Source organism: Acomys minous (assembly GCF_964271855.1).
Source record: "Acomys minous genome assembly, chromosome: 5".
Lineage (NCBI taxonomy): Eukaryota > Metazoa > Chordata > Mammalia > Rodentia > Muridae > Acomys > Acomys minous.
In genome coordinates, this window is record NC_140494.1 from 54,212,992 (window position 1) to 54,229,337 (window position 16,346).

Sequence of the window (16,346 nt, forward strand, 5' to 3'; positions counted from 1 at the left end):
TATTAACTTATTTTGTGTGGTGTTATGTATGTGTGTATACATAATAATAGGACAGTATGCATCCAGAGGTCAAGGGACAACTATGATTATGTCCTTCAACCATGTAAATCCCATCCTGTGGAACTCAGGTTGTCAGGATCAGGAGCAATTACCTTTACTTGTGGAGTCCTCTCAGCCTTTTCTAGATGACAGTGGTGCAGACACCAATGAGTATATTAATTTTATTCCATGCCTTATATTTTCAAATTTATGTCAATGATATATAACTATAATCATGTAGATTTATTTTAATACTTGAAATCTCATAGTGTGTGTCTTCAAATTTCTTTTATATTTCAGAAACATTTTGCTTATTTTAAATCATTTTGTATCCCTCAAAATATTTATATTTAATAATTAATAAGTTTTTGTAGCACTGGGTATGATTTTTTAAGTATTTTCATAATATAATAACATATTTTGCATATTCCATGAGTATATTCACCAATGAAGTTGGAAATGAATAACACCCTTTAGTATGTCGTATGAAAGTGCTACATTCTATAAATGACTATGGGATAATTATAGGATTCGAGAGAAATGCTGATTCCAAGTTTTGTTATTTATCCTAATAAAGGATGAGCTTAATTGCTGCTATAATTAAAATTTACAGAATTTGAAAGAAAAACTACTTTTAGAGAATCTAGGAAGGAAATAAAAATATAATTGATCATATGAACAAGAATGGTCATTGTAAAATTAGAAGAAAAATGTAATACTATAAGGCTTAGAATCATAAGCTACAAAATAGAACAAAAATATATCAAAAGGGATATTTGAGCAGCATGAGGCAAAGATAAGTGGGTATAGAGGATAACAGTAACCAGAATATATTACATATATCAGTGAAATTATGAAAGTTAAATGTAATGAATAAAGATCATACAATTTCCTAGAAAAACACAATACAAATACTGCAGTTTTTCTCTGTGTAACACAACAAAGGTTAATATTGAATATTTTGTACAACCAGTAGGACCACACACTTTCAGGTAAATATTTCTTTTGCCTATGAGCTTATGTCTTAATCCACAGCTGAAGACATGTTTCAGTTAGTATTTTCTACAACATTAAAACCTTTATGTTCCATTCAACTAAAAAGAAACAAACCTTGAGTAAGTGAAAATACCAGTATATATTTTTAATTCCTAGAATGATGTTAGCACTTTTAATGTGATATATATATGTACATATATATGTTTGCGCATGTGTATACACACACACATACACATATATGTATATATATACATATATTACATATATATGTATTACATGTATGTATATATATATGTGTGTGTGTATGTGTGTATACGTGTGTGTATGTATGTATGTATGTATGTGTGTGTGTATATATATATATATATACACATTATAGGGCTTTGCAGAAGATCGCAGCAGGAGCCCAGAAGCCTAGAGATACTGGGGAGGTCAAACTGGGAAGGGTTGGTAGAAACCTTGAAGTGATTTCCTATCTATTTGGTCCTGAACCTTTGGACACAGGAAACAAACCCCTGTTTGCATCTAGGAGAGCACCTTGGAAGGTGTGCAAGGCCCCTCTTGGACTGGTGGTTTCAGACCATCCCAGCCTTGGCCCGCTCACCCGCCTGGCAGCCCGGCTGCCTCTGTGGTGACTGTGGTGGCCCAAAGATCCTTTTCGCCCAGGTAGCCCTGTGCCTCTCTCTCTGTGGGCGCAGTGACCCTGTTCTTAGCTGCTCCTGGGACCCCCTACTAGCCGGAGTGACTCTCCTCTGGGAGTAGACTTCGAAGGGCATTGTGTATGCCACAATGGGAGCTAGGCAACGAGATCAGCTGACTCAGTAGTGGAAGTGAGAGCAATTCATTCACCACCACAGCCTGTACCATGAACTTGTCTTCACACTCTGTATTGAGAGCAGAGGGAGGGGAACATTGCTAGAGAGAGATGTCATTCTTTAATCCCTGGAAGTTATCCTTTCTGAAGCTGGGCTTTTTCCTTGGGACTTTTGGCTTCATATGCGGGATAATTCTCCATTTCACCCAGCAGAAGAGTCAGCCGGACAGCAACTCCTTGTTGAGGGAGCAGATCCTCGACCTCAGCAAAAGGTACATCAAGGCCCTGGCAGAAGAAAACAGGAGCATGGTGGATGGAGTTTACGATGAGGGGAAAGCGCTTGCGGAGTTACTGGATAACATAGTACAGCGCATCAGCAAGCTTGAATCCAAGATAGACAGTCTCATAAATGGCACAGAAAGAAATTCCACCAACTCCACCATAGCCATCCCAAGCTTGGTATCACCTAAAAAAAATTAATGTGGCAGATTTCATTAATAGAGTTCATGAAAAATGTGTATTGCCTCCTATGGATTGTTACCCCTCACTGTGATGGGAAAATGAAATGGATGAAAGATACATGGCAATCAGATCCCTGCTATACAGACTATGGGATGGACGGGACCTCCTGCCCATTTTTTATTTACCTCAGTGAGGCTGAAAATTGGTGTCCTCATTTACCTTGGAGAGCAAAAAACCTCTATGAAGAGGCTGATCATAACTCATTGGCGGAAATTCGTAGGGATTTCAACATTCTCTACAGCATGATGAAGAATCATGAAGAGTTCCAGTGGATGCGACTGGATTCGGCAAATGGCTGATGCATGGATCCAAACCATCAACCAAGTCTCTGGCAGAAAACAAAACCTTGAAAAAAGAAAATGAAAGAAAATCCTTATTCACCTGAGCCTCCTGACCAAGGAATCTGGCTTCAAGATCTCAGAGACAGCATTTAACAGTGGCCCTCTTGGTGAACTAGCTCAGTGGAGTGACTTAATTGGATCTCTGTGCCTGCTGGGCCATGACATCTGGATCTCAGCTTCACTGGCTGAGCTCAAGGAGATTATGAAGAGGGTTGCTGGGGACAGATCTGGCTGTCCACCTGTAGGAGACAGAATCGTTGGGCATATTTATATCGATGTTGTGGGACTAGCTCAATTTAAGAAAACTCTAGGACCACCAAATGCTAAACTCCTTTGGAACAGGAGTTCCATGCGAGTTATGCCCAGTCATTAGGCTACAAGACCCACTAGGGAAAACGGGATCTGAACCCACAGCAGTTTTACACCATGTTCCCTCATAACACAGACAACAGCTTTCTGGGCTTCGTGGTCAAGCAGCACCAGAACTCCAGCGACATTCACCACATTAACGAGCTCAAAAGGCAGAACAAGCCCCTTCTGTATGGAAAGTGGATAGTTTCTGAAAGAATACGAAAATCTACTTGGCTATCATTCACACGTACATGGAAGTACATGCCACCGTTTACGGCTCTAGCATGAAGAACATTCCTGGTTACATGAAAATCTCGGCATTCTCAGTGGGTGTGACCTGCAGATTCTTCTTCGGGAAACCAAGCTGTTTGTTTGTCTCAGATTCCCTTATAAAGGTCCAACTACCCTGGAGGCCGTCGCCAATGGATATGTTTTCTTGAGCCCCAAGTTCAACCCTCTCCAAAGCAGCAAAAACAAACTTCTTCTGAGAGAGTTGACATCCCATCACTCTTACCCAAAAGTCTTCATCGGCCTGCCACATGTCTGGACCGTGGATTTCAACGGTCAAAGAGATGTAGAGAATGCAGTAAAAGCTATCTTAAACCAGAATATTGAGCCGGATATGCCCTGTGAGTTCACGTGTGAAGGCATGCTGCAGAGAATCAACGCTTTCATCAATAAACAGGACTTCCGCCATGACCAAGTGATGTGGCCTCCCCTAAGCGCCCTGAAGATGAAGCTGGAAGAGGTTGGGCAGTCCTCCAAGCAGTTGTGCCAGGAGAACCTGCTCTTCTGTGAGCCATCTTTCTTTCAGGACTTCAATAAAATAAAATAAAATAAAATAAAATGGACTTGCTGAAGTACAGTGTTATCTACCAAAGCTCAGAGCAGAAAGTGAAGAGTCAAGGTTTTTGGTTTGGGTTGTTTTGATTTGTTTTTCATACACATTAAACAAATAAACTTGACTGCAGTTATTCTTTAGAATAGAAGTCTGAGTGACTAGGAACAAGGAATACCTTCTACACTGCCGTGTTTCCCTTACTCTCAGAAATAACTTGATATGCAGTCAAAAACTCAGAGGCCTATACTTAACACACACTGATGGGTTAATTGCTCAAATATCTAGGCTTGGAGTCCCAGACTTTGCTGAAGTTTTGTAAAACAGGATTGGAGCTTCTTCATCTTACACACTGGTAACAAATTGTACTTGTCATTCATGCATAATGTATTCATTACCTTAAAAAAGAGTCATTGTAGTTCTTTGCCAAAGCCTTAAGAAATTATACTATGACTGGACTCTCTGTTTTGTCATAAAATGCAACTTATTGCCCTTTTCCATTAGCTTTATTATATAAAATTCAATTCAATAAAAGATTTTCTGTTAAAGAGGTATACATTTCTTTATTTGATATGTTTAATTATCATACTATTTTTCTTTTGAAATTCAAAAGAATATTAGAATTAACTTTACTTCAACACTGCTGAACGTGGTCTGAGAAGCCTAGTAATACTAGAGGAGAAAGATACTGATAAGACTCTGACATGAACTCTGTAGGCCCATATCTGACCACTTCCCCTCGGTGGGGAGGCCTAGTGTCACTCAGAGGAAGGGGAAGCAGGGTACCAGGATGACACTTGATAGTCTGTGACCATATGGTGGGGGAGGAGGCCCCCCTTCTGTCACAGACCCGAGACCTAAGAGAGGGGAATAGGGTGAAAGAGGGAAGAAGGAAGGAATGGGAGGATAAAAGTGAGGGGATAACAATTGAGATGTAATTTGAATAAATTAATTAAATTAAAAAAAAGAAAATTCAAAGCCCCTTCGCTCCCCCCCAAAAAAAATAATTCTGAATGTGAGTGAAAATAGTCACCTTCCTAAAGTTCTTCAATTCCTAAGTATGATTGCACAGGAAAATCTAAAAAACCCTTTGTTCCTAACTCTTTCCTAGCCATTCTTGTAGGTAACTAATGAATATTGAATACTAGTTTATATGCAGTCACAGTTTATTGCATTTTCATGATTGTGGGATTAAAAATCCAATATCATTTTAAGGTCATAACTGACAGGTTATTTGCAACATTCTTGTGGCTGAGTTACGAGAAACATTAATTGTTGGATCAGCTCACACTAAAAACAAACAAACAAAAAAACAAAGAGTCTTTGGATAACAATTTTGAAAGAGGTATTTATTTTAAAGAAAGGTAGGAATTCTGCTTTGGTTGGGTAAGTTTTTGTTGTTGGAATATCTTGATAATAAACTTGACTTTCTAAAGATACAAGTGTTTCTTTACATAATTGTAAAAAACTAATCTTCCTTTTAACTTACCTGGTGGCACTCAGAGGAAGGATAGCAGGTTACCAAGAAGAGACTTGATACCCTATGAGCATATACAGGGGGAGGTAATCCCCCTCAGTCACAGTCATAGGGGAGGGGAATAAGGGGATAATGGGAGGGAGGGAAGAATGGGAGGATACAAAGGATGGGATAATCATTGAAATGTAACAAGAATAAATTAATAAAAAAAAGAAGAAGAAGAAAAGACAAGCAAAAAAATAAAATTAAAAAATGTGGTCTTATCTTTTCATCTCATGAAAATGCATATATTCTGTGTTTGGATCTTGGTTTTCTAGAAAGCCTGATATGAGGTAAATTCACAGTCTTTGTATTGGTAGGGTAAATATTCTATGAGAGGCACATGATAGGAAAAGAAGCATGGGAAATACAGTGACATCACTGACCTAGCATAGCTTTAAAGAAATCAGGACTTCTCAGTCATGAGATTATTCTGTGAGAAAATGCAGGATTACTGAATGTAGACCCATTCCTTAAGTGAAAGGAGGAAGAATTCCTCTTTGTGTTTCTATCTTTTGCTTCCCGTCTTATATTTACAAAAACAATTGTGGGAGTATAACTGACAATGAACACAAAGGTGATGCAAGTTTTAAGATAGAACTGTGTCTAGCCAGCAGGATTAGGTGCATTAGTTAGTACTGTTAAGGAAAAAGAGGAGACAATATGTTCCATAACTGTTCCATCCTTGGTTCCAAAGTTGCCCTCTCTTGAGATGTTCAAAGATAAGGCAGCATCAACAAGGTTTTAATCCACTTATTCTCTTCTTTGGACTCAGTGTGTCTGAGTTCTGTTACATAGAATGCTGGGGTAGTCCATCTTAGCTTACTCTAACACTCACCTCAGAGCACATTTGCTATCCATGGAAAAGAGAACTACAAGAACAACAAAGCCAGGCGTGGTGGCGCACACCTTTAGTTCCAGCACTCGGGAGGCAGGGGCAGGCGGATCGCTGTGAGTTCGAGGCCAGCCTGGTCTACAAAGCGAGTCCAGGACAGCCAAGGCTAATACAGAGATACCCTGTGTCAAAAAATTAAAAAACAGAGAAAAAAAAAAAAAAAAAAGGACAATGAAGCCTGACTTCTAGCCCAAGAAATTAAGAACAAATTGTAATTTTTCAGGTGTCTGACAATGTTCAACTCTCCAGAAGATGTTAAAAGTGTTGATAAGTTGCATATAATTTTGATACTGAAGGGACTTCCAGAAAAAAAATGGTATTGATTTTCTAATTTTCTCAGCTACTTCTAGCTTACTCAATGTGAATATCACTTTGAGAGGTTCTTACTTTTTTTTTTTTTCTCTAAAGAATGGATGAGAACTTCGGGCTTTCTGTAAGACTTAATGGATATAATACGTTTGTTGGCGTTATCTCTTGCAGAAAGGCTTTTGTTGACATATATCACATTTATAACACTTACATGGCCTGAAAAGAACAAAATATCATCTAGTAATACCAGACTTAGTCTAGAAAAATGTTTTACTATGGGTCTCTTTCTTTGTCCATTGATGTTCGAAACCGAGAGTAGCAAGGTGATAGTGAGGCATGGATTGCATTAAATATCCATTACAGAATTCCATGCTATTTACAAAACTTGTAATAATTACTAATTGGATGTTGTTTTATTTTACTTTCTCTAGCTGTAATAAGTTATTATAATAAAAGCAACTCTTGAGAGGAAACTATTTCTTCTGACTGACAGATCAAGGGTACATACAGTTCATTATCCTGGGAACAATTGGGCCATCTGGTCATTGCCATCTACTATCGTGATTGGTGCTCATCTCTCATTATACACCTAAACATTCCAAAATGCTATCTTGGAAATAGCTCCTCCAACAGTAGACAATACTTTCACCTTCGTTAACACGATCAAGATAAACTTTCATAGACATTTCAGGATTCCTACAACCTAGTGATTCTAGATTACACTCCATTGTTGATTATTACCAGCAATATATACAAATAAAGTAACAAACTCAGTTATGAATGTTGCCACAGAAAAGACATTGACAAAATTTATGTCATTTCCAATAATTTTCACTTTTAATATGTTTGTCACAGAAATATGTTAAAAGTCCTGACTTCCATTATAAGAAAGTTCACAAGAACCAAAACATTATCGAGATTGCACAGAACATCATTGTTGATTCATTGTACCATTGGCATTATGCTAATAGGCCATGTCTATACCAGTTGTTTCCTATAAAATAACATGCAAGTCAGGTGACACAACTTCTAATTATTCATTGAACAGCTATACAGGCAATGTTTATGTTGGTTTAGTTGTCTTTTTAAAAAAAATTATTAATTTATTCTTGTTACATCTCAATGGTTATCCCATCCCTTGTATCCTCCAATTCTTCCCTCCCTCCCATTTTCCCCTTATTCCCCTCCCCATGACTGAGGGTGATATCCTCCCCCTGTATATGCCAATAGGGCATCTTGTTTCAGTACATTGTAAAACTTTTTAACATGTTTTCCTGTACATTCTATTTTATAAGGCTTAAAAAAGAAATAACATCAACTATGCTAGATAGCTTTTAGAGTGCTTAGAAATATTGCTCTTATATATTGTGTGGCAATGTTCAATGCTTACTAAGTTTTTCTAGCACAATGAACAAGAAAATACTCTGTGTCAAACTACAGAGTATCAGTTGTGCATTATATGTTCAGCCATAAATCATCTATTTGTATTTTCCAGGAACTCATTGATCAGTTTTATGAACAATCTATTTATCAAACTCATTGGATTGGGACATGCTAAAGCAACATCTCTGCACATATCTGAGGACATTTGAATAGAACATTAGCTAAGGTAAACTTTACTAATATCTTTTGAACTCATTAATCCAATCAAACAGAGAATCAAAACTAACCATCATTGATCAAATCATTGTGAAAAAGTATAGAGAGGCTAGGTAGAAATACTTGCTGTTCCGGGACTGGTTGCTGTGGAAAGGATATCAAAACTCATGTTTCTTTTACCTACCACAGGAAAACATAAATCATCACTGTACACAGGTTTTTTAAGTAAAGAAAGAAATAATTTTCCAAGAAAAGTTAAAGCAATTATAAATATGTAATGTTGACATCATACAAATGCAGGCACTTGTTTTACTACCTTTTTTTTTTGCCTCTGAGCTCTATCATCCATTTTGCATTCAAATATTAACCATACAGTGAAGATATTCTAATTTAAGGGAGATGAAAGTGATTTAGAAATAGAAGTAATAGAAATAAATCAGCCAAGGATAGTAAAGGGAAAAAAACTGACGTGGAGATTCTTATCCATTATCATTCTTACAAAGCACTGCTCTTGAGTGGTGAGGGAAAATGAAAATTATATAGTTGACTTCAAGAGCAAATAAGAATTCTCAAGTAATGAAGTTTACAGGAATTCTCAAGAAAATATTTTTCTTTTATAGACTTAGAAACACTTCCTGTCTACTCAGATAATTAATTTTATTCCTTCTCAAGTCACAGATAGGGTTGACGAAAGATAGTCTAGTTTTGCAATTAAGCTCAGTTGTTCTGAGGTTAATATGTTTTAGGTCTAGATAGATGTTTTAGGTTGATTGAGATGAGATATCATAGATATTGATTTACATTCAGAATTGTAGACTCACCAAGACAGGAAAGCTGTTTTCTTCAAGGGTGCCAAATACAAATAAACAAAGCACTATGAATGCAACATTTATATAATTCCTGTTTGTTTTGTGGTTCTTCTTGCTGTACATAGTATATAATATATGTATGTAATAATATAAATATATATTTTAAAACAGAAAAATAATAAAGAAGAAAAAATCCACAAAACAGAAAAAAACCCACTTTATTCCTTTATGTCAGATATGATTTGTCACATTTAGGAAAAGAAAGTTAATGTCCTTCATTTTGAATTTCCAAAGAGTTTATCTTCATATACCTTATAGCCCCACCCTTCTCATCACATAGCATGTATTTATCTTGCATTCACTTTCATTGTTTTTCCAGACTGAAAAAGCCTCTACTGCACTGTAACCACAGAATGTGAGAAATAAAAAAGGGAAAAATAACTCTAATTTTAAAGAGATGTTTTCATTTTCCTTATGATGTTACATTGCATTATAGAAGCTACTTTAAAGAAATGTAAAATTATTTTATTGTTTATTTGTAATTAAGTAGTATAAAACTAATCTGTAGAAAGGTGTGTATAATAAATTGGGATCAATTCCAGTGCATACTAAAGTTTCTGTTGTTTTAACCATGTTACTCTATCACATAATTCAAATATCTCCCTTTTTAAGTGCATCAAGCCTTATAGGAGGATATTAGTTGCTATTACATGGTATCAATGACTATATAAGCATATCCATGTCACTGGTTTTCTCTTTTGTCACTATTGAACTTGATACACTTGTTATTATAATCCCTAGAAAACAAAGGATTTTAAAGCATTATATTTGTAAATTTTGGTACCTTATTTCCATCATTTCTACAAATTGAATGCCTGTTCTGATATGATTACATCAAAGTATCTGCGTTATGACTTGTCCTCTGGGGTAAGCATTCAATCAGAAACTATGAGAGAAGTGTTGGTTTTACCAGCAGTTTCCATATGTTATTTTCCTTTCGTTTTCATTTCCATTCTTTTCTTGGATGGGAACTGTGTGAATAAATGGGTTTTAAAGTGCAGTGAGTATGGCTGCACATTATTCAGGATGAAAGCCTGTTTGATGATCAGGTTGTTATTGTGAAAGTTTAATAAAAAGGATGGAATGCTGACCTAGCCCCACTTGTGGAGACAGACTTGTAAGATGGGGAAGAACCAGAGGCAGAGGCTGAATGTTGGAAGCCTCTCAGACTCTTGATGATTGAAGGAAACAAAATTATGTTGTAATTGCTTTGAAGTCTGCTGTTAAGTACAATTTTGATTAATTTGACGAGGCTGGAACATGATCAAATATGGGTGGGCAGAGGACTCCTTTGACGAAGTTGATGATACAGGATATGATCATGAGGAAGCAAGCAAATGAAATACACAGACTACTTGAAATTTTATATTAGGGCACTGCGTGTGACTGTATTTTATGAGAATATTTGTAAATATTTGGAGAGAGAATTGCCCTGTGTAGACCATCCCATAATGTTCTGTGACAGCATCTTGAATCTGCCTCTGAAGCCGTATGCAGGGTTGTTCTCCAGAGTGCACTATGACAAGATTTCTTCATAGTGACTGCGTGTATAAAAGATGTTATTTTTGGGGAAAAATCATTTAGTTAAGGTAATCTGTGTAACTGTCAACCTGCATATTTATATTTTTTTTCTCTTACATCTATACTATAGAAAATCTTGGTAAAGAGGGATGAGTGGCAAACGGCAGGCAAAACATTCTTTGGGTATTAAACTTGATGTTATAATATGTATTTTAAAATATAGTTTAAGTGAATCAAATTTTTCATATTTTATACAGGATTCCTACTCTCACCAACTCTTTTGCACTCAAAGTGACAAGTTAAGAATAAAGAAGTGAGTAAGTGCTAGAAATGTAGTTAAATGAATCATAAATGGATCCTTTTATAGAAAATCAGCTCTAATGGTTACTTAACCTACACATGACTTCATTCATCCTAGAAAAAATAAAGATAATATTTATTATTCATAAAACCTTTTAATATGTCACCTCATTAATCTTCTATCCCTTTCTGTGACCCAGAGACATAAAAACTGTAGATAAATTCCAAAAATTTCAGGCCTGGCACTCAATTTTAGATATCAAAGCTGATATACCCAATGGCTTGAAATATTGCTACTTCAAGCAGTTAGGGGAGTTGCAATCTTTCACAAGCTAGAAACTGAACATTCTGGAATTTTGCCTTACTAAAGTTCCTAAAAATATAATGATAACATATGAGGACACACTGAAGCAGTGCACACTTTATATAATTGCTGCTGCACCGCTATATAGATTTTGAATGGCAGTCCTGTTAAGTGCATTAGCTTTAATGAAGAAGTTGGAAATGGACTCTTAACAACCTTATTCGGATAAGACTGCTTTTCAATGGCCCTCACTCTGCCCTTGAGAGTCACATGTTGCGTGTGACAAAGGAATTTCATAGTTAAGTGAGGATTAGATGAAGGAAATTAATTAAAACTCCCTTGTAATATTTTCCCCTCGAGGTATTCAATATGCTGAAGTGGTGTGATAGAGTCCTATTCTCTCAATAAATCTACTCATTAAATAACCCAATCGTGTTAAACACACATCCTAGTTTTTTTTTTAATTGGACTATAATTTTTCTCCTTGTGTTTTTATGCTGACTCCTTCCAGCCATCACTACCTCCATGATTTGTAGGTACGTTTTAGTTTTCCCTAACAAGACTCTCACTAATTGTGTCCATGAGTTTCAGAGCCTATCAGTTTGAAACTTGAATACCATTGACATGACATGACACATTTAAATAGACAATGGTTTAACTGATATCTTAGGTATATTTCATAAAACTGGGCACATAGATAGCTGAGTTACATATTTATATTAGCAAAGCATATTTATACAGATTATTGTAATAATTGTTGATATCAGCCTTTAGAAACCCTAATAATCATAACCTTAGAATTTTTTTCTGTCTTTAAAGCCTCAAAAAAATAGTTTACAGTTTTGAAAACATTATTATTTCATTTTAAATCTTTTAGTGTTAAAGACAATCCTTATGAAACTGCTCCTGATATACTTGTAAATCTAGCCTTGGAAAGTCAGAGACATATTCATCTGTAGGGTCTCCTTGTCATCCAACATAGCAAAGTTCTTAAGGACCAAGTAGTGAGAAACCTTGTCTCTCACACACACACATCAATAAAATTGTAGGTCATGTGAGGAAAAGAACCGGTGGTTACTCTTTGCCTTATAACCATAAATATCTGTGAGGCTAAAAACATAAGTTTACATGAAGTAATCAGTTATAAAATATAATAATCACAAGTCAAAATTAATTTCTAAAAAATTACAGCATATAGCTATGACAATATATGTAAAAATGAACTTCTGCCCTCTGCATGTGACATGGCTGCTGCAGTTTGAATTCACAGCAGCTGTGGCCAATTACACAAGACCTGTGCAACATTTAAGTACAAATATTCAACATATACTGAGAAGAATATCTGAGGCCCCAACCCTAACTAACAAAGTACTAGAACTTAGCTGTTGGTTGAGAGTTAGTTTCTTTAAGAATGTGGCCTCTGCTAGGTTATACCCAAAATGATAACCCTAAAACCCATGTGCATTGGGATAGGACTGATGGGAAATAATGGGAAATTAGCATACGGTAGGATGGCAGGTTGTGAGTAAAACTGCAGTGGGCAGTGAGGTATGATCGAAATGGATTGCATACCTATATAAAATTTTCAAAGAATAAATAAAAAATAAGTCATAACAGTGAACCGGGATAAGATTATTTAAATTTTTTTTTACCAAAATGTATGACTTCAGATAAGAAAATATAAGATTTAACTGTCAATTACCACAATCAAATACAAAAGTCTATGTTTGGGATATTCTGAGGCATCATTTCTGAATATTAGGCATCATTTCTGAATATTCTCTGATTAATGAGAAGTATCTAATTGTGTTAAAATTAGTAATATTCTTCCATTAAAACAGAAATGAACCTTATTTATACATAGTAACACAATGCACTTGGTGTCTGATAATATGGGATAGGAACAGAGTTTAGTACTTGAGGCCTTCCTGTTCCAGAAAGTTAATAAATTAGTTGATTCTAGAAAATTATTCAAAAATTTCATTCAATTGATTTTTATAAATTTAAGTTCGATGAGATTATATATGTATTTGTTCATTGAATTTTACAACTGATAAAAATTTTAATAAATTATCTTCAACTCATTTCTTATTATAAATCCAGTGAGATTTATATATACACATGTATAGACATATATTTGTTACTTCTAATTTTTATTTTACATAATGGATTTATGTTCATATTTATTAATAAATTAAATAAAGAGACAAAATATTTTAATGAATGAGTAGTATTTCAAGTGTTATACATACTATATTTTCTTTACCATTTACTCATTAGTTGATATATCCTTTGATGCTCTGTAGTTCATTATCTTGATTGTCAGCTGTTTTTCATATAGGCAACATTATCTTATATTACCCAAAACAGTATAGAAAAATTATTTATCCATATACTTACCAATCTCATTATTTTGCCATTTAATGATGGCAATTCTAATTGAGGTGTGATGTGTATAGACTCACTGCTTTTTAATATTCACTCATTTTCATTCCACCTATAACAAAGTTCATGCATTTCTAACTTTCAATAAATATGCATATATGTAAACAGACATAAAATATATATTTATCTTATTACCCTTACTCTGGATTTCAACACATCTTCCTTCCAATTTCAGATCCTTTATTTTGTACACCCCCTACATAAATATGCAGGTTTCGGGCACTCAGAGACACATGGTAAATATGCAAAGTCTAACCACCGATACATAGAAAAGTGATTTTAAAAGTGCACTAGCAGCCATTTATTGCCAGTAGTTTAAGCCACTCCCTGATCCACTGGACTATTTAACTCTTTGATCTTGAGTATGTTTTATGGGTGTCACCATACTCGCTGAGAATTCATGTGAAACATGGCCATATATTAATCAGATACTAGAATTTTACAATATTTCTCATTAGCTGGCTTTTAAGGTTTTGTTGTTATTTGTGTTATTATCTGTCATTCCTTCTAGGATATTCTCCGAGCCATGAGGGTGTTTATGGTTATGGGAATTGATAGGTGTCCCACTTATGCGTGATCTTTCATGTAATTTATTCTTATCACTTTGAATATTTGAGTTTCTGTGCTAACCATTACCCTTCATATTAAGATCTTTCTATGTATATCTATGAATCCCACCAAGCACAGACCTATTGTCTTCCAGGGAACCCACAACCACTACACTTAGAAGGGACTCAGGAAGATTACCAGCGACTTCTTGTATCTCCTCCATTGGGTGCTCCCCAAGTAACTCCTTGACTTGTTTGTGCTGTCTCTCTTAACCAACACCTCGAACCCCATCACCATCCCTTGTTATTTTTCATCACACACGACACAGATGCAGACTTCTCCTAGGACTTCCTGAACTGCTTGCCTAAATTAATCCTACTAGTCTCTGTCCAACTGTATGTGAAACCCCACAGAATGAGATGAGCTCTTTTCCCGGAACTCACAGCCAAAACATTTGGTGGGGACCAAGGCAGACTACCGGTGTTTTCCCTGTCCTCCTCTGCTCTGGTCTATCTAGGATAGCTCTAATCCTGCCATCTCAACCCCTTCTCTGGGCCAATCTTCATTACCTTTGGACTTGTCATATGAATCCAGACACAGGGTACCCATATGTTTACTTCTGCTGCCCTTTGTAGAACTGTGTCCTAAGCCATATTTAAGAGATCTCTGGAGTTAGTGACTTTTCCTGACCGGTAGACACTGTACAAATCTGGGACATCTTGGAGAATGCGCTCAGTTTCCGTAAGATTTTCAGACATAGGTTAAGTCAGTTTCTGAACCCTGCAACTCAGATTGCCGCCTAAACTAAAAATTAAACTTCTATTTTTTCTTTTCTTTCTTTTCTTTTTTCTTTCTTTCTTTCTCTCTTTCTTTTTTTTCTTTTTTCTTTTTTTTGTGCACAGTGGATAAGCTTGAGGTAACTGCAAACAAAGAACTAACCAACCACATTACAAATTTGAGAGCAGGTCTCCACAACAAGAAGCGCTGTAAATGTTACAAATTGAGGTCCTGGATGCCAGTGAAAACCACAAGTGTGAACAACCAGGAAAATATACCTCTTCTAGAAACAAACTCTGATAGTATAATACCTTCATAAAAGCAATTTAGTTGAAACACAAGACAAGGACACTAAAATAAAAATTATAAATAAATTTTAAAAATATGTTAATCAATGCCTTTGTGAGGGCTAGGAAAGCAAAAACGTTTGAATATAGCAGAAATAATTCAATATGTGAAAACAGCATTTACCAGAGACTTTTCTAAAAAAAAAAAATCTCAAAATAAAAACTTAAGTTAAAAAACATTCAGATGAAAATCTACCTGAATAATGTAGAATAAAAATAATTTTTTGTCTTAAAGACAAGTAGAAGAAATGCACAGCTGAGTCATTAAAAATGTTAAATATAAAAACATCTAGTTTCAAAGTATCAAGGAATTCTGAGATATTAAATTAAGACCAAGGAGAAGAATCCAGGTTAAAGTCCCAGAAATATTTTAATAAATTATTAAATACATTCCGAAATCTAAAGAAAGACATGTCTATCAAGGTATAACAAGCATACAGAACAGCAAATAGACATGAAAAGAAAAGGAATTATCCATGACACAGAAAAATAAAACTAATACATATACCTGTTGTAATTTCCTGGTTTCTCTCTGAGCGACACTGAAAATTACATTTCTCCTTTGGTAGCATGCAAAGTCAGTCTAGAACCTATAATGCTAGTAAGTGTGAAGAATTTAGTTCTGCAGAAGATTGTTTTCAAGTTCTAGTGGATAAGTAAATGGTGTTTTCAGCACGAGAGCACTACTGTCAGGTTGTGGAGGTTACATTTAACAATGCGGACAATGCTCCTACTATACAACATACATCACAAGATAAACACTCTTATATCTAAAAATGTGTTACATAATTTTTAGTCAATAGCCAAAAGTGTCCCATTGATTCCCCCATACAGAGCACACTATTACCAGTGTTTGAGGATTCTCTCCACAACTAATGGTAAAATCCTATTGTTGAAGACACCACATAATTGTATCATCAATCATGGAGAAACTGAAATTTTTCTCAACTAGAATCTTTACCCCCTCCTGACTAGAGATCATATTGCTGGTGAGTACTATATATGCTACTGGAA

At 35.5% G+C, this 16,346-nt stretch overlaps 1 pseudogene across 1 annotated transcript in view; it reads left to right on the top strand.

Annotated features, from left to right (window-relative positions):
- Window positions 1-1,895: 1,895 nt before the first annotated feature.
- Window positions 1,896-16,346, top strand: part of LOC311597397 (alpha-1,6-mannosylglycoprotein 6-beta-N-acetylglucosaminyltransferase A-like) — a 37,894-nt pseudogene continuing 23,443 nt past the window's right edge. Inside the window, exons 1-2 of the transcript XR_014783628.1 lie at window positions 1,896-3,857; window positions 8,117-8,230. The product of XR_014783628.1 is annotated as an alpha-1,6-mannosylglycoprotein 6-beta-N-acetylglucosaminyltransferase A-like (transcript). The remainder of the gene's footprint in view (window positions 3,858-8,116; window positions 8,231-16,346) is intronic.